General features: G+C 50.1%; 1 long non-coding RNA gene across 1 annotated transcript in view; it reads left to right on the top strand.

The window, feature by feature from the left end:
- The first annotated feature begins 336 nt into the window (after positions 1 to 336).
- Positions 337 to 23,734, top strand: part of LOC119104683 (uncharacterized) — a 53,360-nt gene continuing 29,962 nt past the window's right edge. Inside the window, exons 1-2 of the long non-coding RNA XR_005094985.1 lie at positions 337 to 362; positions 1,479 to 1,557. This is a non-coding gene — a long non-coding RNA (uncharacterized LOC119104683). The remainder of the gene's footprint in view (positions 363 to 1,478; positions 1,558 to 23,734) is intronic.

Genomic DNA, 23,734 nt, shown 5'->3' with positions numbered 1-23,734 from the left:
AATGAAGCATGAGCGACATTTCAGGGCGCCGCCCAGATGGCAGACAGACCGCTCCCCGCCGCGCCGTCCGGACCAAGGGTCTGGACCGCCGGCACGGGCGCGGGCTGATCGCTGATCACCGGGGCCCGGTCTGCCGGCCCGACAGGCCGGGTCCCGGACTACCGACGTCCCATCACCGCTCCCTGTCCGCGCAGCCTAGCGGCGGCATTTCAACTGATGCCCTCGCCCGACAGGTGTCGCCACAAGTCTGAATCCGGTGGCTGTCCTGCGTCCATGCCTGCTGGCAGTGTTAGCCACAGGTCCAGCATTTGTGCTAAGCGATGCTGCTTTCTATGATACATTTCCAGTGGCGAGCGCCGACGGTAAAGCGTTCACCGCGTTCCCTGCTTCCCATGGCTCTGGTGTCTTGACGTGTTTGGTAGCGCAGGGGAGCCGGGTGGGGGTGATGGTGGTGGCGGGATGTGGACGGCGCCAGGGGAACACCCCGAAGCTGGATGTCTCCCGGCCGGCGTGCGGTGACAGTGTTTGGTCTCGTGTTTCAGTCCGCCGGCCTGCCGCGCCGCCTGCCGGGCGGGCGCCGCTCCCCTCCAGAATTCCGCGCCCCGTGCCGGCCCGGCCGACTGCCGCCGATACTGGGCCGTATCGGCCGGCGTGTCGGCCCCGCCCCCCCCCCCCCCCTCGGCTGCGGCCGCCGCGGCCCGTCAGCTACGCGCGCCGCTCTGTTTCGCCACCACACCGCCAGGTGGCACGCCGGCCGCCGCGGTCAGTAGGGAGATGTGCGGTGGCGCAGGCCAGCCTGGTCCGACGGACCGGGCTCGGCCCGGGCTCTATCTCTCTCTGTCTGTCTGCCTTCCCTCCTCCCCTCTGCCTGCGTGTGATGAGCTGGTGGCGTGTCGGTGGGGTGACGCGTGATGGCGTGTGGGACGAGCTCTGACGTATGCCGCATGCAGCGCTGCTGGCGCTCACTCACAAACTCTTCCGCTTGGCTGCGAGTGGTAACTATGCCGGCGCATGGCCGTGGCAGCACCACGGGGACCAGCCGGCCGCCGCCAGTCCCGTCGTGCCGTGCCGGCCGTGTCTCGGAGCACCGGCCCGCCTCTCGTGGCGTCGCACCGCAGCACACTGGCTCGGCTCTGACGCCTTTGAACGCCTGCCTGCTGTACAAACGACGCCGGCAGAGTCCGGCCGGAGCACGGCGTGCCTGGCGGCGCTGTGGTGCATGGAACGTTGGCCCTACGAATTGGTAGCGTTTGTGTCATCCTCTCACTGCTGTCATTCTCGCCACATTTGTTTCTGAGAAGAACGCTTTGTTCATTGACCAGTGTTGTTCGGCGTCACGCTTCAATTTGCATCTAAGTTGTTCTCATTGCACGCTCTCCTTGGAGGCTTCCGTGAGTCCCGAGCTATGACTCCGTCTGTGCCGAAAGTTGTGCCACGCCACGACTGTGTATCAAGTGGCGCTGGTGCTATGTTCAAAGGCGTCCAATCGTCGGAGTCACCACAAATGTTTTCAGAGTATGTAGAGGGAGTCTCAGGCCATGGACCAACACTCAGAAGGTGAGCATCCTCCGACCGCAGTGCTCCTCCTCCCCATTCGTCGTCCTGCTCCACCTCCTCAGTCTTCCTCCCGCTTCTGAGTCCTTCTTTCGCGTCTCAGTCCTGCTCCTTAGTCTCAGCCCTCCCTCCGGCTGCATTCGTCTGGTCCTTGTTTTCGTCGCAATCCGAGAACAGGTGCTGCTGGCTGTGCCGGAATCTTAAATATGAATAAAAAAGTCCGTCAATAGCATTGTGCTCAAAACATCTGAACAGATGCGCAAAATGATGTGTGGTATAAATGTTCCAAAAGAAATGTAGTGTGTTCGTAATTATAAATAGTTTATATTTTAGGTTACTTCACTCATACACAATGTTCCATGTTTCATGGAGGGCTGCGATTAATGCTGTAAAAACACATCCCTTATTAATAATGTTTGCTTTTTGGATGATTCTGATCAGCATTGTGAAAACAGCAGTGTGTGGTGCCTGTGATAAGTATGGTGAAGAATACCATTGGGGATATTCTTTGATAGCATTTACTCATGATGCGTGAGGCAAGGAATGCGAAAAATAAGTAAACAGTGCCTGTCGAATCTGCGCGCGCCCTCGTCAGAATATGTAAGCAGTGGCTGTCGAATCTGCGCGCGCCCTCGTCAGAATATGTGAACAGTGGCTGTCGAATCTGCGCGCGCTCTCGTCAGAATATGTAATCAGTGGCTGTCGAATCTGCGCGCGCCCTCGTCAGAATATGTAGACAGTGGTTGTCGAATCTGCGCGCGCCCTCGTCAAAATATGCAAACAGTGGCTGTCGAATTTGCGCGCGCCCTCGTCAGAATCTGAGAAGGGAACCACGAGAACCGCAGCAACTGTGACCCTTCTACGTGTTATTGGAACGGATTGATGTTGCACGCGACTCGCTATCAATGCCATGCCACAACGGCTCTTACAATAGCTCACACCGGATATATAGCCTCCGGTTAGGTATTTTTACGCTCTCTTTACCTTACATTTAATGACCAATGCTATTCGATGTTTTCATTTGAAATGACGTTCAGAATCGCACTTTATGGAATTAAATCCAGAGAACGCTTAATTGGTTTTAAATGTGAAAAAGAAGCGTGGCCGTGCGCCTGTCTGTCCGCTAGTCTCCTACAACACACGACCGAAAGCCGGGTTGTGGTCCTTACGCCTGTCCTGTTCGTGTCGGTGCCCGAGTTGGGCCTTGGCGCCTGTCCTGTCCCGTGTCCGTGTCAAGTTAGCCGTGCGCCTGTCTGTCCGTGTCGGTGCCCGAGTGGCCTTGCGCATGTCTGTCCCGTGTCCGTGTCCGAGTGGCCGTGCGCCTGTCTTCCGTGTCCGTGTCCGAGAGACCGCGCGTCTGTCCGTCTGTGTCCGTGTCCAAGTGGCCGTGCGCTTGTCTGCCTGCGCCACCTGTGTCCGTGCCGGGGCGGCAGCTGACGCCGGCCTAGCCTCTCCGTTCCGGCAGAATGATCCGCACCGAGACCCGCACGATGACGACGTTCGATGACGAGGGCCGACCGGTGACGCGTACGATGACGGAGTGCATCACCACCGAGGCCGACGGCACCGAGAGTCGCCAGCTGGTGGAGACCGAGGACTGAGCGGCAGCCGAGCGACCTGGCCGGCGCCGACGAGCGCGCTAGGCGGGCGGCGGCTCGCCATCAGCACTGGTGCGCGCTGGACAGACTGCCGCCGGCGAACCGAGATGTGTCCACGGAGAGGATGGACTTGTGCTGTTTGTTACACTCACGCCGTGTTGCCTTCTGTTTATGAGAAACGGCTACTGCTGTGGGGCGGGGCGCGACGCCGGTCGCGCGCGTCTGGGACCGGCCACCCGACGCCTGGCCAGCAAATTGCCTCTTGCTGGCTGGGAGGCGGCGTCGGTCCTGGCGGACGGCGGCGTCCCCGGCCCGGACTTTGCTTGGGTACAGGGCTTATAGGCGACCCACTGAGCACCGGCTTCAGTTGGAGTTCAAAAACACTACCGTTTGGTTTGTCTATCGAAAGAGACGTTCTGTCTGAATGCTACATTGTCTAGTCAAAGGTAGCCCACTGAATGGTTGATGAAACTGTGCGGAAAATCGTTTTCTTTGTGATTTTTCATGAAGGATCGTGTTTTTGAATGGTGGTGGTCATTGGAAGGACGCTAAATCTGTAACGTGAACACTTTGTGCTAAGAAGGGCCACTTTGGCGTGCCCTGATCATGCAAGCCGCTTTGGGCTTTGAGTATCCGTGTGTCTGTTGTTATATTGCACGCGGGTGCGCGCGCGACGCCGGGCGGGCGTGGCCTCTCTCCAATCTCGGCGCCGCCCCTGCGGCAGGCCCGACCCGCTCGGCACGCTGTAGATAATGTACCGGCGCGGGCGTGTGTGTGGGTATGCGCGATTGCTTGTGCTATTTGGCTTCAAATACTAGTGTGCGTCCCGTATTCGCGGCAGCTTGTCAAGGCAGGTCGTGGGTGGCCGGCGGGCCTCACGGGGCCTCGGGACCGGCCAGCCACCCCTTCGCCGCTGGGGACGCCGACCTCCGCGGTGCGTGCGACATATGCCAATAAAATAAATAAAAAATAAACGCGGTGTTTAGCAGTCGGCGGCCGAGCGAGGCATGGGGCGAGGTGTGGCTTAAAGGGAACCGAGGACAGACAGCGGATTGAGTGGGACTACGGGCGTGCGCATTCGTGACCACGCTGGCGACACTGTGACGTCACGAACGCGCTGGCGATGCAGTGACGTCACGACCCGCGCTGATGATGAAGTGACGCCACGACCGCGAAAGAAAGCATGCCGCACTTCATCAGGGATCATGAGTACGCTGGGCATTCATGGGTAAAAAGCAGACATCGGGTTAGACAGAAGCATTTATTTTCAAAACGAAGTTAGAGCCAAGTGACGGGGAACGAAACTACATCACGTGAGCTTGCGATCGCCCCTGTTCAACATGGAGGCTTTGCTCATGTAACCGCACTTGACGGCGAACAAGCCGAAGGCCGCGCTGGTACGTCCGTCATGGCGATCTCGCAACATCGGGAGGGCATCCACCCCAACCCGCGTCACAGCGTCGTCTGTTAACTTCCTTAGAACTTCTGGGCATCTTGGAATGTCCGGGGAGTCCACGTCAGCGACACTCGTGGTGGCACGGGCCATTGCAGCAGGTGCTCTTGTACACTTTGAAACAGTCTTCGTCGCTGAAGCACTCGTGAGGCGGCGGGTACTGCTGGGTGCAGACACGCGGGTAGTTGCCATAGCATTCGGGGAGATCCTCTGACTACTGGCCGTTGACCGTCGCAGAGACAGAAAACAGGAGCAGACTCACGAGCACGAGAAACTTCATGGCTGGTTTGTGATGCCTCTGGGCCGGATACATCTTTTATACCAAACAAGCGCTTTTTACTGGCAGTTCTGCTAACCGCAAGGTGGTGAAGACAGCAGGGAGCCATGATAAACTAAGGCGATTAATGACGCTGCACACCAGCCCTTTCACGTCAGTGCAATAACCAGCCAGTAAAATTCTGCATTGCCACGCCCGTATTCATCGTCGTGCATGTCACATCATGAGCATGTTTGCAGCTGCACCCTTGTCGCAAGAGCACCCGTCCGTACATTGCACACGACTCGTTTAATGATTTCAGGGCGTGTTGAGCCCTAGCGTGGCAGCGGCATCGGCTATAAATTTCAGCAGTGGTTGTTTGGCTGTTTGGTAACGCGTGTCACCTTTTGAGATGATCAGCGTCAACGTTTTAATTGCTCATTTCTGTGCAAAATGATTCGTTGAGTTTCCACAGTTAACACGCGCCCGGGTGGCCTCCTAGATACCCTTCGCTCGGGTGGGGGGTGAATTTGATCCCCTTGAGATCTCGGGAAGTAAGAAAGCTAGAGACACCAAATTTACCGAGTGTGCTGACCTGGGCGTGAAGCCCCTTATATCAAAGTTTGAGGTTGCTAGGTGATTAACTTCAGGTCAAATAAGGTCAAGCAAGGTAATTTTTCAGGTTGGTCTCCAAGGTGCCCCAGAACCTAGGCAACTGTCTCTAAGCAAAAGGCCACAAGGTCATTTGAGATCAGTGGCCTTGTTTGACGTTTTCAAGGTCATGTTGACCGAAATCCTACAAGACTGCTCTGAGTTTTGCAATTAGATAAGCCACAAAGATCACGCTAAGGCGCATGTTCCTAAAACAAAATGTCGGACCCGGGTCATCTTAGGTTCATCACCTGCTCTGACCTCTAAGAAGTCAGTGAAAGGTCTATAACGCGGTTCCTGACGTCAACAAATTCGAACAGAGCACCAGAAACTATCCCATACTGCAAGCCCTAAAGTAATAAATGACGTTGGAGTTGACCTAGGGCAACGTACTTGACCTGACCTTAGGTCAACGTGATATGCTCATTCAATATTTTTGGTGCCTAAAAAAGCATCTCAGAGATGTATGGCTTCGTCAAACACTCCGTTGTTGTATCAGACTGAAAGATTCCCTTGATATTGCGTTAGCTGTACCATGGCGTGACTTTGACCTGCCGTAGGTCAGGGACCTTTCAAGGAACATCTAATTTTTTCCTTACACGATCCGCTATTAAATTTTCTCCAGCTATGCAAAGGTTTACGCGGATATGCTGCGCCGTTCGGAAACCATTCTGCAAAAACCTTTGGAGGGGGGGGACATTTGACCCCCACCCGAGCGCGTGTTAAGCATGCGCAATATAACTATCGTTACGATAACTGGGAACAGGAGCGGCGTATCCATATTTTGAATGGGGGGGGGGGGGGGGGGGCGTCAAAGACATAACGAGTGGCCTTCCAAATGTCAGAATATTCACCACAGAAAAATCTAGCGTCCGTCAAAAAGTACTCACCTCTCAATGCCTCTGTTCAAGGTCAAACGCGGACTCAAAGGACCGGCAACTCCATATCACTCAAAAATTACCAGTCAATATTCAACTTACAAATGTGAGAATAGAATATTCACCACAGAAAGAACTAGCGCCCCTAAAAATCCTGACCTCTCAAGTTCATTCTTCAAGGTCAAAAGCGGACTCAAAGGACGGGGGACCATATCGCACAAAAATTACTGGCCGATTTAAACTCGCAAGCATCAGAATATTTGACTAAATATTGACCTGGAAGGAATATTAGAATATTGACCTCGAGGGGTGAACTTGAGAGGCCAGGGCTCTTTGACGGACGCTAGTTCTCTGTGGTGAATATTCTGATGTTTGTAAGTTGAAAATCAGCCGGTAACTTATTGGCGATATCGAGTTCCCCGTCTTTTGAGAGAGTGACCTTGAAAGGCCAAAACTTTCTGACGGGCGCTAGTTTCTTCTGTGGTGAATATTCTGACATTTGCAAGTTGAAAATCGGCCGAGTTCTTCTTATGCCACAAATGAGCTTCAGACCTTTTTCAGACAAATCGGAACTCGTCGCTGAATAAATCGCTGAATAAATCGCCAGCTTTACGGCCATTGACACTATACTCTTATAACCCGCGCAACCTTGACGCTATGTACATATTTAAGGACAACAGGAGACAGGAGACAGTTTCCACTATCTTGTGCACGCAGGTCTGCGTTATAAAGTATTTTTACCATCGAAGAGTCCTGGGCGCATCGCGACATCGATACTGCGGAGGAGAGAGAGAGAGAGAGAGAGAGAGAGAGAAGGAGAGAGGCGTGAGAGAGAGCGAGGAGAGAGAGAGAGAGAGAGAGAAGAGATAGAGAGAGAGGAGAGAGAGAAGAGGAGATAGAGAGAGAGAGAGAGAGAGAGAGAGAAGAGAGAGAGAGAGAGGAGAGGAGAGAGAGAAGAGAGATAGAGAGAGAGAGAGAGAGAGGAGAAGAGAGAGAGAGAGAAGAGAGAGAGAGAGAGAGAGAGGAGAGAGAGAAGAGAGAGAGAGAGAGAAGAGAGAGAAGAGAGAGAGAGAGAGAGAGAGAGAGAGAGAGAGAGATAGAGAGAGAGAGAGAGAGAGGAGAGAGAGAGAGAGAGAGAGGAGAGAGGAGAGAGAGAGAGAGAGAGAGAGAGAGAGAGAGAGAGAGAGAAGAGAGAGAGCAGAAGAGAGAGAGAGAGAGAGCCGAGAGTGAGAGAGGAATGTGGGAGGTTTTTACGCCTGTGGTTTTCTTATAACCGTCACAAATAGAAAGGCAGCAAGTAGGGCTTCCTTCACTTCTTGAAGAAAGGTGTCCGCAACCGCCGGTGGCATATGTTATTCTCAGCGCGTTTTCTTAAATGTATCTATGACATAAACTGGTGAATGCTATGCGGATGCAGTTGGTCTGATTTGCGTTGGGATGATCGGCTGATTGATCATACTGATCAAAGTGGTAGTTCTCTATACACCTGGACCTGCGAGCTCAGACCTGGACCTGAACCTTTGGCATTTCCAAACCATCGATCAAAGTACAGAGATGCCCAAGCCTTTTTATTGTTGCGGTCACATTTTCGTACCTCTTTCATGAGGCTGTACCCCTCCCCCTCCCATGTTAATGCTCTCTCTCTAAATAACACGACAAACTCAATGCCGAAGACATTGAAGAACCGCTGAGGATGAATCCTTAGGAGCCTCTTCCAATGGTTCGTCCTGGCTTTCAGATATAATGAGGCTTTCGTAACCTCAGTCGCCTTTCCTTTTTACAGCACCCTTGCCAGGGAGCACCCTGGTGATACTTCGTTGGTATGTTCCTGTCCAGCTGATCCCACTGGAATCCCGCTTGGAACAATACACCCGTCAACATTAGAACACCCCACCGGAAAAAAACGTGTTTGTTTTCACTGCCATTTACGAAACACGGCAATGGCGGGGACACAAGGGTGGGAGTAATACACTTCGGAGCAAAATATCTTCAACGTTTGGGAGGCATGTGAGACCTAGGTAGGCTCCCGGAGTACGGAGCCCACCTAGGTTGCCCATGGGTCATCCCGCCACCGTCCCCAACAACCGGAAATATGTGTCGACGCTCATGGTCAGAAGCCATAAGTTTGAAAAGTACTAATAAGGCCAAAAATGAACGAATGCATCTGTTAAAACGGCGGGTCCCTTATGGCAAGGCATGAAATGAAATCTGGGGACTTTCAAGTTTGATGACATTGCTTGAAGTAAAGTATCATTTCTTCGCCAATACTTTAAGATGGCATTGAAGGGCTAAAGCTTGTTAACGCAATTACGATGGAAAGAGTGTGCAGGGTTTCCCACCGGGATGAGGAGGCACAACTGAATTTTTTTGTTGAAAACCGGATATAGTGCGCCATTGGCGCACACAGTTTTTACGGGTCGTTTTCTTATTTTAAGGCGTCTATCTGACATTTTTGACTGCCAGTATTGCTAGCCTATGTTGTACAAATCTTTACACATATTCGTAATTATCTCCACACATATGTGTGCATACTTTACATACACATGCAAGAATACATACATACATACATCATACGCATAGACATAACTTTTCATGCCATAATTGGGTAAGAACGGACACGTGCACCCGTGTGTTACTGTGCTCGTGCGCTCCTGCTTGTGATACAGTCATGTAGTTTGATTATTTTTGTTGAAACTAACCCACGCAACGTACCCAAGAATCCGCCCGGGAGGTGCTAGGAAGCAGCCAAATCAAACACGCGCGTCATCATGAAACATGTCAGGATCCACCATTATTCCCCATAGCTTATATATTTAAGCCCTCACACTAAGAAGCCCACGCCCATCACCTGTAAAAAGCTAACCGCTCCAAATACAGTTAAAAATTTGGCGAAAAGCTAAGATTTAAAAAAAAAATTAAAGGATCCACCACCTCACCAGTTCCGTTTGTCAGGCACTTGTGTGCGTTATCACTTTATCACGTTTTTCACTTGTGTGCGTAATCACTTTATCACGTTTTTCACTTGTGTGCGTTATCGGCTATTGTCACAACACCAAGCCGGTAAAACCCTGGTACACTACTACATCTGAATCATGCCTATGTATGCACAGAGCAAGGACACTCGTAAAGTCCGAAAGCCCCAGTCATTTCAGCCGCCTGCACTCATCAATTGTTTGTTTGCAAAATGCATGACAACGTGCAGCTGCGTCCCAAACACAAGGCTTTCGCGCATCCCCAATTTTTTGGACACACCACGCAAGCACCACACAAGGAAAGGAAATCCTGGTACAAACAACAGTAAAGCGTGGTAGATAATTTTTCCTCTGCGCATTTTTTTTCTCAAAGAAACTTGACCACTAACTTGTGCAACTCTCGAAATGTAGGATTGAAAATTCTAGAACGGCCTTTTAAATGAAATTAAAAGCTAAATGTTACCAATCAGCTGTCATTTTAACCGATTTTGAGCGAGATTACTTGTTTAAAGAACTTCACGATTACACGTATTTTACGATTAAACCTAAAGTCTAAAGTCTTCATGGTTATTCAATTACGCTTGTTTTTCTTCGTCTCATACAGACGTGATACAACTTTATTGTTCCTTCCTTCTTAGATGTTTTTTATGATACAATCCATGGTCTTAGTTGTTACCCAATATCTCTGCAAAATTTCCCAACTGCAAACTTGCGCATATCTTATATAGATGTATTGGATTATTTCGCCAGCCGCCCAAGCATATTTGGTGTGCACCCAGGGGGTTGTCAGTTCATAGATGGATATGATATGTCACAGATGGAATGAAGGATACGATATACAGCAAGGAAAGAATTTATGCCGCCATTTTTGCCTCGTGAAGCTCCTGGTCAGTTGTTTTTGTTTTGTCTGTTCTTTTTTGTTGATGGTCTGGCTAAACGTCGACAAATCTATGTTATTCCGTTTCGCTATCTTACCACCTTAAATTACCCTGCTGAACATAGCATTGGAAAAGACCCAGTGCAGCTACAACAGAAGCCTTAGGTCGTGAAACTTCGCCCTCAAGAGCTGTTGTCTCATATCTTAAGTGCAGAACTCCTCTTACTTATGTCACATTAAAATCTTGTAGGTTGGTTTGAAGACATGCATTAACTAAGTTTGTCCAACACTCTTGATCATTTGTCCCAAATTTGTTGAAGTGGTCCTCATGTCTCCTTCAGGAAGACGTTGTACATAGGTGTCAAAGTTTGCTGACCGGAAAATGACTGTTCTCAAGATATGCACTATTTGTTTTAACACAGGAATACTCAAAGATGCATAGCAAGTGACCATGAACTAGATATAGGTGTTTAACAAATAGTCAGATCAGCCCATTTTTAATGCGAAGCGAACATCTCCAACTTTTTCCTCCTCCGGTAATTGCAGAGGAAACACTAGGCCCACAGGATCATGCTTGAACTTATCGACATGTCCGGAGCCAGAAGCCGACATGGGCGACTCGACTCAGTCACCAACCGTTTGCAACGACCTTCAGCATGTGGAGAGTTTTTCTCCATTAATAGCTTTTGGATCGTGTGATTGGCTAATCGGCTTTTGAAAGTATTAGGTTAAGCGCTGCATCTGCTCGATGTAAAAATCATTCAACCAGCGCCTCCCAAGTCTACGCTGACAATGGCTGTCTAATCTTGTCGTCGCTCACAATTTAGATGTGACAGTAGTTGATTTACGAACTAACCTAGATACTTGCATGCAGCAGCATTTGCAAGCCAGGAAAATATTCGGATACCACATTGTAATGCAACTGTCAACCTTTGCCTAATTCGCCGTTTTTCGTGAAAATGGGGGAGCTCACGAGTGACACCTTCCGTAACCATCCTCAGAAAGAGTCCCGCGGAAAATCGAAAAAATTGATATGATCGAGATCTTTTGATAGTTATCCATCTTGATGTCTCTGTGTCCATATTGCACACCACTCGAGCACCTCAAGGGTTAGATTTTCCGGGAGACGAGCTTTTTCAGCTATGCAAGCCTGCCTTTAGGCAACAACGCAGTTTTACAGCACGCAGCTCGCACGAACGTGTCTCTTCTTGAATTCTGAGTACGATCACACATACATGGCGTTAGAATCAGGTACCAGCCTCGCTGCCAAAACAGAAGTATAGACTATACCCCAAAACCCTCGAGCCGTCTACAGAAGCGATTTTCTGGTAGCCAGAAATACTGCAGTCGCATAAGGGCTGATTTAGTTACTTAGGATCCGTCTTGCTTTTCGTAGCTCATGCTCTTCACTATGGGGACATCGATATATACAGGGGCTTGTTGGCTGTTCGAGGTTCAATTGATTGCTCAGGGATCTCTGTGTGCGCAGGGATCCTCTGGCTGCTCATGGGCTGTTTAAGCTGCTCATGGACTCTTCTGCCCACTGAGAAGCCATTGGCCAATGTGGGGTCGCTGCTGTGCCCACTGACTTCATTCACGCGTTCTCACACAGGGAGTCTCGTTTCGGCAAGGGGAATGTAGACAAATGAAATGATAATTTCCATATCTGCATTCATCGTATATGGTGGGATAAGATGCTACTATTTAACATACAAGACAGCCTTGTCCAGCGCGAATCATTGGCTGGTGAAATGGGTGAATGAGCATACATTTTTACAGTGGCACAAAAGTAAGCCAAACGCCACTGATCGGAAAACTGGGCTTTTTATTGGTGAGACCAAGTAACATTCCTGGCCCTTCACCTCTAACAGTGGCAAGCATGACCCACTGGGCCATTCCTCCTCCCCTGCTTCTGCAGCCTGAGTGCATCGACAGGAATGCTAAACAATCGTATACATTGTGATGCGTCTTAAGACACCATTCGGCCCTCCAGGTTGAAAACCTTCCTTCCAGAACTTGTAGAAGACAATTATTTGGCTGCGAGAACGCATGTTTGAGCCCTTTTCTTGTTTTAAAAATGAGGAAAAGTGGCGTCATGAAGGGTGAGCTTTATGCCAGCTATGTGTTTCAAATCTCTCAGAAGTCGCAGGTCTCGAGTATTTAGCGTGACTCTTTAACCACGCTATCCTCTATATTAACCTTATACGGTAATGAAACTCACAGTTGCGAGCGAGCCATCCTCAGACAGTCGTGCGGCTGCAATATGTGGCGCCGAATAATGCCAGCTAACGCCGTGCAGTGGCGTCCCCGTACCAACTCAGCATATGGCTCATGGCTTAGGTACGAGATTCACACGGCCACTGGTCACCAATCAAGTATCAGTTGCTGTAACCCGTTCAACGTAAGAACTTGGGCCAATGCTGTGTTATTCAGTAGCTCCATCTTCTTCCTCCCCCTCCCCCGGCCCCACCCCAACAGCCCCAGCCCCCGCTCTTTCCTTCCCCTTAGTGCGCCCCTTCCACCGTCGGCTGGCAGCACGCAACATGCAGGCGCAGCGATAGTCCCGTCTGGTCACCAACTGCCTATGGTGGCGCAGTCGTACTCGGCTTCCGCTCGAGTGTGTTGTAGTGGTGAATTAGTGACGTGATCTTGGCCGATTATTGGTGAAATCTGCGTGACTGCGGGGAGACGTCATGGACCCTTTGTGTGCCTTATTCTATTTCTGAAAGCCTATCCGTCCAACGCATGGATATTGACTGGGTGCTTTTGATCAGCTAGGAGCTGAACATTGTAGATCGAAGGCCGCCGGGCACTGCGGGATATGCCGTGGCCCATGTCACCATCGCGCTGCAATCCATGCAGTCTGAAGCAGTACTCGGCGCACTTCGTACTGCTGGCCGCCTGGCTGACACTGACCTGCTGGAAGATCCTGCAGGTCGTTCAAGAGCCGACATTCACCACGACCGTCTGGGATTCGGAGTTTCAGCGGCCTGCCGTTTCCGTCTGTCCCGCCAGCACCATCAACAAAAGCGTCAATATTGTTATGTTTAGTGGGTCGCAGGACGAGAAGAGACGCCTGTTCGACAACCGATCGCTGACCGATGTGTTTTTTGCACACGGTCTGCCGATGGTAGACATGATTGGGAGTCTGAGTGGGACGAAAGTGTACCTCGCCAACGCCAGCACCGATACCTTCACCGTCAGATACGGCACGTGGAGGCGCAGCGTCAACTACGTGTCCGGTGGAATGTGTGCGACGCTCACGCTTTCAGGCACGCGCCGCCTCGGCACTCTTCTGGAGCTGCAACGCCAGCCTGACTTCGAGGTCCAGTGGGCCAATGAAAACCAAGGCCCCGCGTACAGCTACAATATTCACATCCACGCCAACGACGAGTTCTGGGGCGTCCGTTTGAGACAACACGACGTGTTTGTCGTCAACAGCGACTCTACTCGACAGCAGCTGTTCGTGACTACCGATCGCGAGGTGCGACCAAACCTCCGACGAGCACCGTGCGAGGAGGATCCGGGCTACAGCGATGCTGTCTGCCTTCGCACGTTCTTGCTCCACTTACTCAATTGCAGCTTCGAGGATGACAGTCTTGGAAGTGACACACCGCGCTGCATGGCGTCTGACATGACTTGGTACGCGTACGCAACCATTGGCATCGTAATCAAGCTGATGCAGGACAAGAACAAGTTATGCCCCTGCCTGGCACCGTGTGTGCGAGACCGCATCAGCTTGCAATTTCGGCCATCCATTCGTCCGGGCGACGACAACGCCATCTGGCTAGAATTGAGCTTCGGCGACATCCGGCGCACAATGCGCATCTACGTCACCTACACGGCCACTGACTTGCTGGCCGACGTGGGCGGCTTTCTCGGCCTGTTGCTCGGCTCGTCGCTGCTCTCCGTGTTTCTCTCCACGCAGGGGGTGCTCCGCAAGGCTTGCGGCGGAACCTATGGGAGAGGCATGGACGTACGCATCAGAAGGGATGCTGACCACGAGCAGACCCCCGGAGAACGCGTCACGGCGGCTCCTGACAGGACCTCTCTTGGGCGGTCCTCGAGAAGCTAAGAGTCATAGGCTCTGATAACGTCTTTCTGACCTGTCCTGTGGTTTCCTTGCGTTGCTGTGTTCTGGTGCTTAGCAGCAATCAGTGTGAAATATGTGGCATTTGATTTGCTATCGCTTCGTGCCCCCCTCCCCCCCCCGTCTCTCTTTTTTCGACATTTGTGACTCTGTAATCTCCGAGAATTGGGGCGCACACCTGATGCTTACCCCTGAGTGTGTTTCTGGGCAGAGGGTAGGCTAAGAACCGGCCATAGCAAGAGGCTGAATGGAAGGATGTGATGAAGGTGAAATTCAGCCACCAGATTGCAGCTCCACTTAGCAGGACATTACGAGCCAATCCGTTCTTTTCATCAGTCTAAACATTGCACGCGTGAAATATGCTTTCAGACTGCGTTCTAAATACCAGATCGGATGTATGAAGCGTCCAAGGGATGCTTCCTCAGAAGCGTCGTCATTTTCGTCCACACGTTGGGCACAACTCACTATTAGCTGCTAGGATGCTGCTGCTCGGCCACCGTAGCCTGCAACGCCTGTGTTCGAGGCTTGTGTTTCTAATATTTTCGAGTGCGCATGCTCAAAATTGCGCCACATAACCTGTATAACTAGTTGATTTAAGTGATTAAAGGCAATCATTTCAAAAGTGTCATCATTTTCGTCCACCAGTGGGCCACGGCTAGATGTTAACTACTGAACAAACGCTCCGCAGACTATGGAGACTGCAACGCCTGGAGCCGAGGTTTTTGTTGCTAAGATTTGCGAGCGAGCATGTTAAAAAACACGTTACATAAATTTTATCATTAATCGACTCTGAATGGTAAACTTTTTCAGACAAACATGGCTCGGCCATGTTAATACACATTGTTGACCACTCGATTTGCAATCAAATTTTCGTCTTCAAATTTGGATCAAACATATCGATCTACAATCTACCTTTGCGATGTTCTCAATGTCTGTAGAACACAGATAAAAAACTGACAAAGCTTCTGAATTACATCGGTTTAGAAAGAGTCAGCTAACTGTTGTCATTTAAGAGCGCCGGTGATTTATTCAATGGAGTCGTTCAATGCCTGATTTCTGCAGCTTATTGACCTCAAAATGAAAACGGAATTGAGCTCACGGCAGCACCTGGTTTCTGTTCTGATACAAGGTAAAAATGACACTGAAACGACGAAAACCGTGCAACTTGTTAGCAAGTAAGCTATATCCGGGGATTTTTTTTTTGGGGGGGGGGGATCATCATAAGATAGGCTTTTGTCAGCCTTGGCAAGGCTCTGGCTACGCCCCTGCCTACACACAAAAGCAAATCAAGTCGTATACGGCGCATGATTGGCAGTGTAGGGACAGTTGGGCCAATTCATTCCTGAGGCAGAGATCTTCGCGGAGGCTATTTTTCTGCGATGGTGTGGTGTGAGTGAAGATTATTCGGAGAGGACGCTGTTGCAGGTGTCCAGCACATGTTTCATACACTATGTAGTAGTAACGCTGATCCAAAAGTAGGTAACAAAGCAGCCATGCGATCAGTTCGCAGTCGGTCATGCAGGAGGCATCCGAGCAAGGACAGTGGCCACCGACGGCGGACAGGAGCAGGGCCCGGATAAGGAACATATGACAGATGGGCATTATTATGTATCGTGATTCTTAAAAAGGAACTTCCAGTATTATCGCTTTTGTTATTGTTTCTAGCAGTTTCAAGCTCCAGAATTTGTTTCCGCCTAGAATATTGCAACAAGTCTTATCTTTTGAAAACCAGCCAGCGAAAAGAATGCGCATGAAAAATCCGTCGCACTGTGAGCCATCGATCCACTTTCAAAATTTTCACCAGCATATATGTAGGCCTTATTTTGGCATCTACACTGTGGAGGTAGATGGTTCTTCAATGACCCCAAAATGCCTACCGGCTCATGGAATTTCGTCTCCCCAAGAAAGACAATGTTAAAATGGACGAATAGTCTAGGAAAGTTGGATAGCCTTATTTGCCAGATGACAGGATGAGTCGAATAGGCAAGACTGTGCACCGATGAGAAACAGCTCTAAATGTATATCTAGCATAGCAGCCATGACATTTGAATAAAAAGCGTCTTATCTAGGCCCTGCTCCTGTCCGCCGTCGGTGGGCAGTGCCCTGGCCCGGATGTCTCCCTCATGACAGACTGCGAACTGATCATATGGCTGCTTTGTTGCGTACTTTTGGACCAGCGTTACTACTACATGGTGTATGAAACACGTGTTGGACACCTGCAACAGTATCCTTTTCCGAACTATTTTCTCTTACACCACGCCATCGGAGAAAAATAACCTCCGGGAAGCTGTCTCTCTCAGGAATGAATTGGCCCAACGCATGCTTCATTGCCCATCATGCAACGTATACGACTTGATCTGCTTTTGTGTGTAGGCAGGGGCGTAGCCAAAATATTTTCGAGGGGGAACGCAAGGTTGACAAAAGTCCATCATATGGTGATCCCCCAAAATCCCAGGATATGGCTTACTTGTTAACAAGTGACACAGTTTTTTCGCTTTATTGCTATTTTTACCTTGTAACCAGAACAGAAACCAGGAGCTACTGTGAGCTCAATTCTGTTTGTATTTTGACGTCAATAAACTGCGGAAATCAGACGTTGAACGACTGCATCGAATAAATCACTGGCGCTCTTAATTTACAATAGTTAGTTGACCACTTCTAAACCAATGAATTGAGAAGCTGTGTCAATTTTTTTTATCTGGGTTCTAAAGACATTGAGGACATCGCGAAGGGAGATTGTAGATCAGTATGTTTGATCCAATTTTGGAGATGCAAAGTTGATTGCAGATCGAGTGGTCAACAATGTGTATTAACATGGCCAAGCCATGTTTGCTTGAAAATGTTCACCACTCAGTCAGAATAGATTAGTGATGCAATTTATGTGACGTGTTTTTTTATATGCGCGGTCGCAAATCTTAGCAACAAAAACCTCGGCACCAGGCGTTGTAGTCTCCGTAGTCCGCCAAGCGTTCGCTGCGTAGCTAATATTTAGCCGTGTCCCACCGGTGGACGAAAATGCTAACGCTTCTGAAATGATGACTTTTAAGCAATTAATTGAACTAGCAATGCAAGTTATGTGGCGTAATTTTGAGCATGCGCACCCGAAAGTTTTAGAAACACAAGCCTCGACCCAAGCGTCTTTGTAGGCGTCAGTCTTTGTGGGCTTTGCAGATCTTACATTTAGAAGGCAGTCTGAGCGCATATTTCACGTGTGTAATTTTTAGGCTGATGCAAAGAACGGGTTGGCCCTTAAAACACCGCAAAGTTGGACTCGAATCTGGTGGTCGAACTGGAAGAGTTAAGGTGAAATATCTATTTTTCGTGTTGTTGCAGCTATTTATCTATCCAGAAGACAGATTAACACGGCGCCCGCCGTCTGGTGGCACTTGCAGTGGCTGAAGCGGGTTGGTTTTACGGAAGCTGTAGACCATGCCATCCTTGTCTTTGCTCTCGAGGTTTTGGGCGGGCATGTTGAAACCTTTTTATATAATTTGTTTCACTAATCCATTCTAAAAAATGAACGTTTTCAGGCAAACACGGCATGACCTTGTTGATTTTTAAAAATTATTTCTACCTACGCTATTCAACAATAATGAGACCCCTTCTCTACTCAACAATAATAAGACCCTTAGTTAATTCCGGGAAACGGGTCCCTTGAGCAGAACACCAGGGGTACGTTACCATCGCCGGTCAAGGGCCGAAAGGCCATTCCGTCCCATCGCAAAGTGTCTTCTGGCTATTATTCTGGTGGCACAGGGCGGGATCTCCTGGTCGATCCGGAGGCCATTAGCAGGGTATATCATATCACATTGTTCCCATTCCCGACACGGGAAGCCTGCTGACCCGCACAGATAGCCCAGGATCAGCACAGGAACTCTCATTGACGCAACAACATCCTTGATCACCGCAGGTAGTCCGGTAGTTGTCACACAGATTCCAGTTCGGTGTTTTTCTGTGTTATTCAGAGACATTGAGTTCTCCCTGACTGTAGATTGCAGATGACATGAGGTTTTTTGTGTTAACATGGGTGACCCATATTCGTCTTAAAATGCTCAAGATCCTGTCAGAGGTGGTTACTGATAAGCAAACTACGTAATATGGTGTTGAACATGCGTGCTCGCAAGTCATAGCAATAACAGCCTCGACACCCGGCGTTACAGTCTCCAGGCCGTGCGGCTTGGGCCTTGGGCTGTAACACGAAGCGATGGCCAATGAGCAAACGAAAAAGATGACGCATCTTAAGAGAGATGGCTCGTGAACTTTATAAATCGGCATGCATGTTTAATGCAGTGCAAAGGTAAGCCAAAATGCAACCTTAATCTGAAGAGTGGAGGTGCCAATTAACATTGATGCCTCCCTACCTTGAAAAGTGGGGGGAGGCCATGCCCCCCCCCTGGCCCCCCTTTTCCTACACCCATGCTCCCGAGGCAAAGAGGGGCGTCTTAATCCTGAACAGGACGCATACCATTCAAGAAGGGGACGTCAAATCTAGCCGATGGGCCTCGGTATTTCAAAACAGTTGACGCTGATCCAGAACTGCGGCCATCTGATGCATGGAAAGGGCCTCCTTGCTCAGAAATGAGGCCTCCTGAATATGGAGGGTGCATCCTAAACCAGAACAGGGGCCTTATAGTTTGTAACGAGGGCCGCCAGACCCACCAAATGGGCCTCCTTGACAAAACGTTGGGCCGCCTGATCCAGAACATTGGCTACCAAATTCATAAAGGTGAACGCAGGATCAAAAAACGGTTCTCTTTATGCAGCAGTGGGCCTTCTGAGATTGATTTCCTCTAACTCTTGCTAACTCCCTAACTCAGCTTATGCGGCCTTCACGATGTGAATTCTGGCTCTATACGTGTATGCCTCCTCTGCCCCCCCCCCCCCCTTGCTGTGCTGCCATTGCTGTCTTACGATGCATGCTGACTTTGAAGCACGTGGTCATCCCTGGCCTTACGCTTTTATAACTAACTCCTGCTACGAACAAAATAAAAGGGATCTGAAACGTGGCTGATGCAGGAGAAAGAAAACAAGATGCTTGCGATTTTCACCTATCACAAAAGGTCCGATTTAGCTTTTTTGTTTTAAGAAAGGAGGCCTTCTACTTTTGCTATTCTTCCACTTTTCTCGCATATCATTTTGGGGTTCTTGTATTACTCCACCGTCACTCAGCATGCCAGTAGGGTTTATGTTAATGTGTGACGTCAAGGTGTTTTATGTTGCTAGATATCGTGATCCATCAAACATGTGGATATATCATGCATGTAGGCATAGGCATACGAACGTTTCAAAAAGTGGGGGAGGGGCAAGCTCAGGGTGTACTTAAGGAACTTTTTCTGGAAAGCGAGCCCGATAACCGCGGGGGGTTAGGGGTGGAGGTTGTTATCACTTTTTGTTCAAGTGTATAATAACGCCACATAATAAGGCCCATCTGTCATATGTTCCTTATCTAGGCCCTGCACCTATCCGCCTTCGGTGGCCAGTGCCCTGGCCCGGATGCTCCTGCATGACTGACTGCGAACTGATCGCATGGCTGCTTTGTTACCTACTTTTGTATCAGCGTTACTACTACATAGTGTATGGAACATGTGCTGGACACTTGCAACAGCATCTTTTTCCAAATTATCTTCCCTCACACCACACCATCGCAGAAAAATGGCCTTCGGGAAGCTGTCTGCCTTAGAAATGAATTGGCCCAACTGTCCCTACACTGCCAATCATGCGCCGTATACGACTTGATCTGCTTTTGTGTGTAGGCAGGGGCGTAGCCAGAGCCTTGCCAAGGCTGACAAAATTCCATCTTATGATGATCCCCCCCAAAAAAATTCCGGATATAGCTTACTTGCTAACAAGTTGCACGGTTTTCTTCGTTTCATTGGTATTTTTACCTTGTAACAGAACAGAAACCAGGTGCTACCGTGAGCTCAATTATGTTTTCATTTTGAGGTCAATAAGCTGCAGAAATCGGGCGTTGAACGAATGCGTGGAATAAATTACCGGTGCTCCTAATTTACAATGATTAGCTGACTCTTTCTAAACCGATATAATTTGGAAGCTTCGTCAGTTTTTTATCTGTGTTCTACAGACATTGAGGACATCGCGAAGGTAGATTGTAGATCGATATACTTGATCCAAATTTGAGGACGAAAATTTGATTGCAAATCAAGCGGTCAACAATGCGTATTAACATGGCCAAGTCATGTTTGTCTGAAAAGTTTGCCTTTCGGCCATAGTCGACTAGTAATACAATTCATTTAACGTGTTTTTTAAAATGCTCGCTCGCAAATCTTAGCAACAAAAACCTCGGCCCCAGGCGTTACAGTCTCCGTAGTCTGCGGAGCTTTGGTCCAATAGTTAACATATAGCCGTGGCCCACCGGTGGATGAAAATGATGACGCTTCTGAAGTGATTACCTTTAAACACTTAAATCGACCAGTTATACCAATTGTGTGGCGCTATTTTGAGCATGCGCACTCGAAAATTTTAGAAACACAAGCCTCGAACCCAGGCGTTGCAGGCTCCGGTGGCCGCGCAGCATTAGCCTAGCAGCTAGTAGTGAGTTGTGCCCAACGGGTGGACGAAAATGGCGACGCTTCTGAGGAAGCATCCCTTGGACGCTTCATGACATCAGATCTTGTATTTTTACAACGCTGTCTGAAGGCATATTTCACGCGTGCAATGTTTAGACTGATGAAAAGAACGGATTGGCTCGTAATGTCCTGCTAAGTGGAGCTGCAATCTGGTGGCTGAATTTCACCTTCATCACATCCTTCCATTCAGCCTCTTGCTATGGCCGGTTCTTAGCCTACCCTCTGCCCAGAAACACACTCAGGGGTAAGCATCAGGTGTGCGCCCCAATTCTCGGAGATTACAGAGTCACAAATGTCGAAAAAAGAGAGACGGGGGGGGGAGGGGGGCACGAAGCGATAGCAAATCAAATGCCACATATTTCACACTGATTGCTGCTAAGCACCAGAACACAGCAACGCAAGGAAACCACAGGACAGGTCAGAAAGACGTTATCAGAGCCTATGACTCTTAGCTTCTCGAGGACCGCCCAAGAGAGGTCCTGTCAGGAGCCGCCGTGACGCGTTCTCCGGGGGTCTGCTCGTGGTCAGCATCCCTTCTGATGCGTACGTCCATGCCTCTCCCATAGGTTCCGCCACAAGCCTTGCGGAGCACCCCCTGCGTGGAGAGAAACACGGAGAGCAGCGACGAGCCGAGCAACAGGCCGAGAAAGCCGCCCACGTCGGCCAGCAAGTCAGTGGCCGTGTAGGTGACGTAGATGAGCATTGTGCGCCGGATGTCGCCGAAGCTCAATTCTAGCCAGATGGCGTTGTCGTCACCCGGACGAATGGATGGCCGAAATTGCAAGCTGATGCGGTCCCGCACACACGGCGCCAGACAGGGACATAATTGTTCTTGTCCTGCATCAGTTTGAGTACGATGTCAATGGTTGCGTACGCGTACCAAGTCATGTCAGACGCCATGCAGCGCGGCTTGTCACTTCCGAGACTGCCATCCTCGAAGCTGCAGCTGAGCATGCGGAGCAAGCACGTGCGAAGACAGACAGCTTCGTTGTCGCCCGGGTCTTCCTGGCACGGTGCTCGTCGGAGGTTTGGTCGCACCTCGCGATCGGTAGTCACCAGCAGCTGCTGTCAAGTAGAGTCGCTGGTGACGACAAACACGTCGTGTTGTCTCAAACGGACGCCCCAGAACTCGTCGTTGGCGTGGATGTGAATATTGTAGCTGTACGCGGGGCCTTGGTTTTCATTGGCCCACTGGACCTCGAAGTCAGGCTGGCGTCGCAGCTCCAGAAGAGTGCCGAGGCGGCGCGTGCCTGAAAGCGTGAGCGTCGCACACATTCCACCGGACACGTAGTTGACGCTGCGCCTCCACGTGCCGTATCTGACGGTGAAGGTATCGGTGCTGGCGTTGGCGAGGTACACTTTCGTCCCACTCAGACTCCCAATCATGTCTACCATCGGCAGACCGTGTGCAAAAAACACATCGGTCAGCGATCGGTTGTCGAACAGGCGTCTCTTCTCGTCCTGCGACCCACTAAACATAACAATCTTGACGCTTTTGTTGATGGTGCTGGCGGGACAGACGGAAACGGCAGGCCGCTGAAACTCCGAATCCCAGACGGTCGTGGTGAATATCGGCTCTTGAAACGACCTGCAGGATCTTCCAGCAGGTCAGTGTCAGCCAGGCGGCCAGCAGTACGAAGTGCGCCGAGTACTGCTTCAGACTGCATGGATTGCAGCGCGATGGTGACATGGGCCACGGCATATCCCGCAGTGCCCGGCGGCCTTCGATCTACAATGTTCAGCTCCTAGCTGATCAAAAGCACCCAGTCAATATCCATGTGATGGACGGATAGGCATTCAGAAATAGAATAAGGCACATAGAGGGTCCATGACGTCTCCCCGCAGTCACGCAGATTTCACCAATAAACGGCCAAGATCACGTCACTAATTCACCACTACAACACACTCGAGCGGAAGCCGAGTACGACTGCGCCACCATAGGCAGTTGGTGACCAGACGGGACTATCGCTGCGCCTGCATGTTGCGTGCTGCCAGCCGACGGTGGAAGGGGCGCACTAAGGGGAAGGAAAGAGCGGGGGCTGGGGCTGTTGGGGTGGGGCCGGGGGAGGGGGAGGAAGAAGATGGAGCTACTGAATAACACAGCATTGACCCAAGTTCTTACGTTGAACGGGTTACAGCAACTGATGCTTGATTGGTGACCAGTGGCCGTGTGAATCTCGTACCTACGCCATGAGCCATATGCTGAGTTGGTACGAGGACGCCCCTGCACAGCGTTAGCTGGCTTTAGTCGGCGCCACATATTGCAGCCGCACGACTGTCTGAGGATGGCTCGCTCGCAACTGTGAGTTTCATTACCGTATAAGGTTAATATAGAGGATAGCGTGGTTAAAGAGTCACGCTAAATACTCGAGACCTGCGACTTCTGAGAGATTTGAAACACATAGCTGGCATAAAGCTCAGCCTTCATGACGCCACTTTTCCTCATTTTTAAAACAAGAAAAGGGCTCAAACATGCGTTCTCGCAGCCAAATAATTGTCTTCTACAAGTTCTGGAAGGAAGGTTTTCAACCTGGAGGGCCGAATGGTGTCTTAAGACGCATCACAATGTATACGATTGTTTAGCATTCCTGTCGATGCACTCAGGCTGCAGAAGCAGGGGAGGAGGAATGGCCCAGTGGGTCATGCTTGCCACTGTTAGAGGTGAAGGGCCAGGAATGTTACTTGGTCTCACCAATAAAAAGCCCAGTTTTCCGATCAGTGGCGTTTGGTTTACTTTTGTGCCACCGTAAAAATGTATGCTCATTCACCCATTTCACCAGCCATTGAATCGCGCTGGACAAGGCTGTCTTGTATGTTA

The sequence above is a fragment of the Pollicipes pollicipes genome, unplaced genomic scaffold, assembly GCF_011947565.3.
Source record: "Pollicipes pollicipes isolate AB1234 unplaced genomic scaffold, Ppol_2.1 Scaffold_6052;HRSCAF=7182_pilon_pilon_pilon, whole genome shotgun sequence".
Taxonomy (NCBI): domain Eukaryota; kingdom Metazoa; phylum Arthropoda; class Thecostraca; order Pollicipedomorpha; family Pollicipedidae; genus Pollicipes; species Pollicipes pollicipes.
The sequence above is the reverse complement of the archived record's forward strand: the minus strand, read 5'-3'. Positions and strand labels throughout refer to the sequence as shown.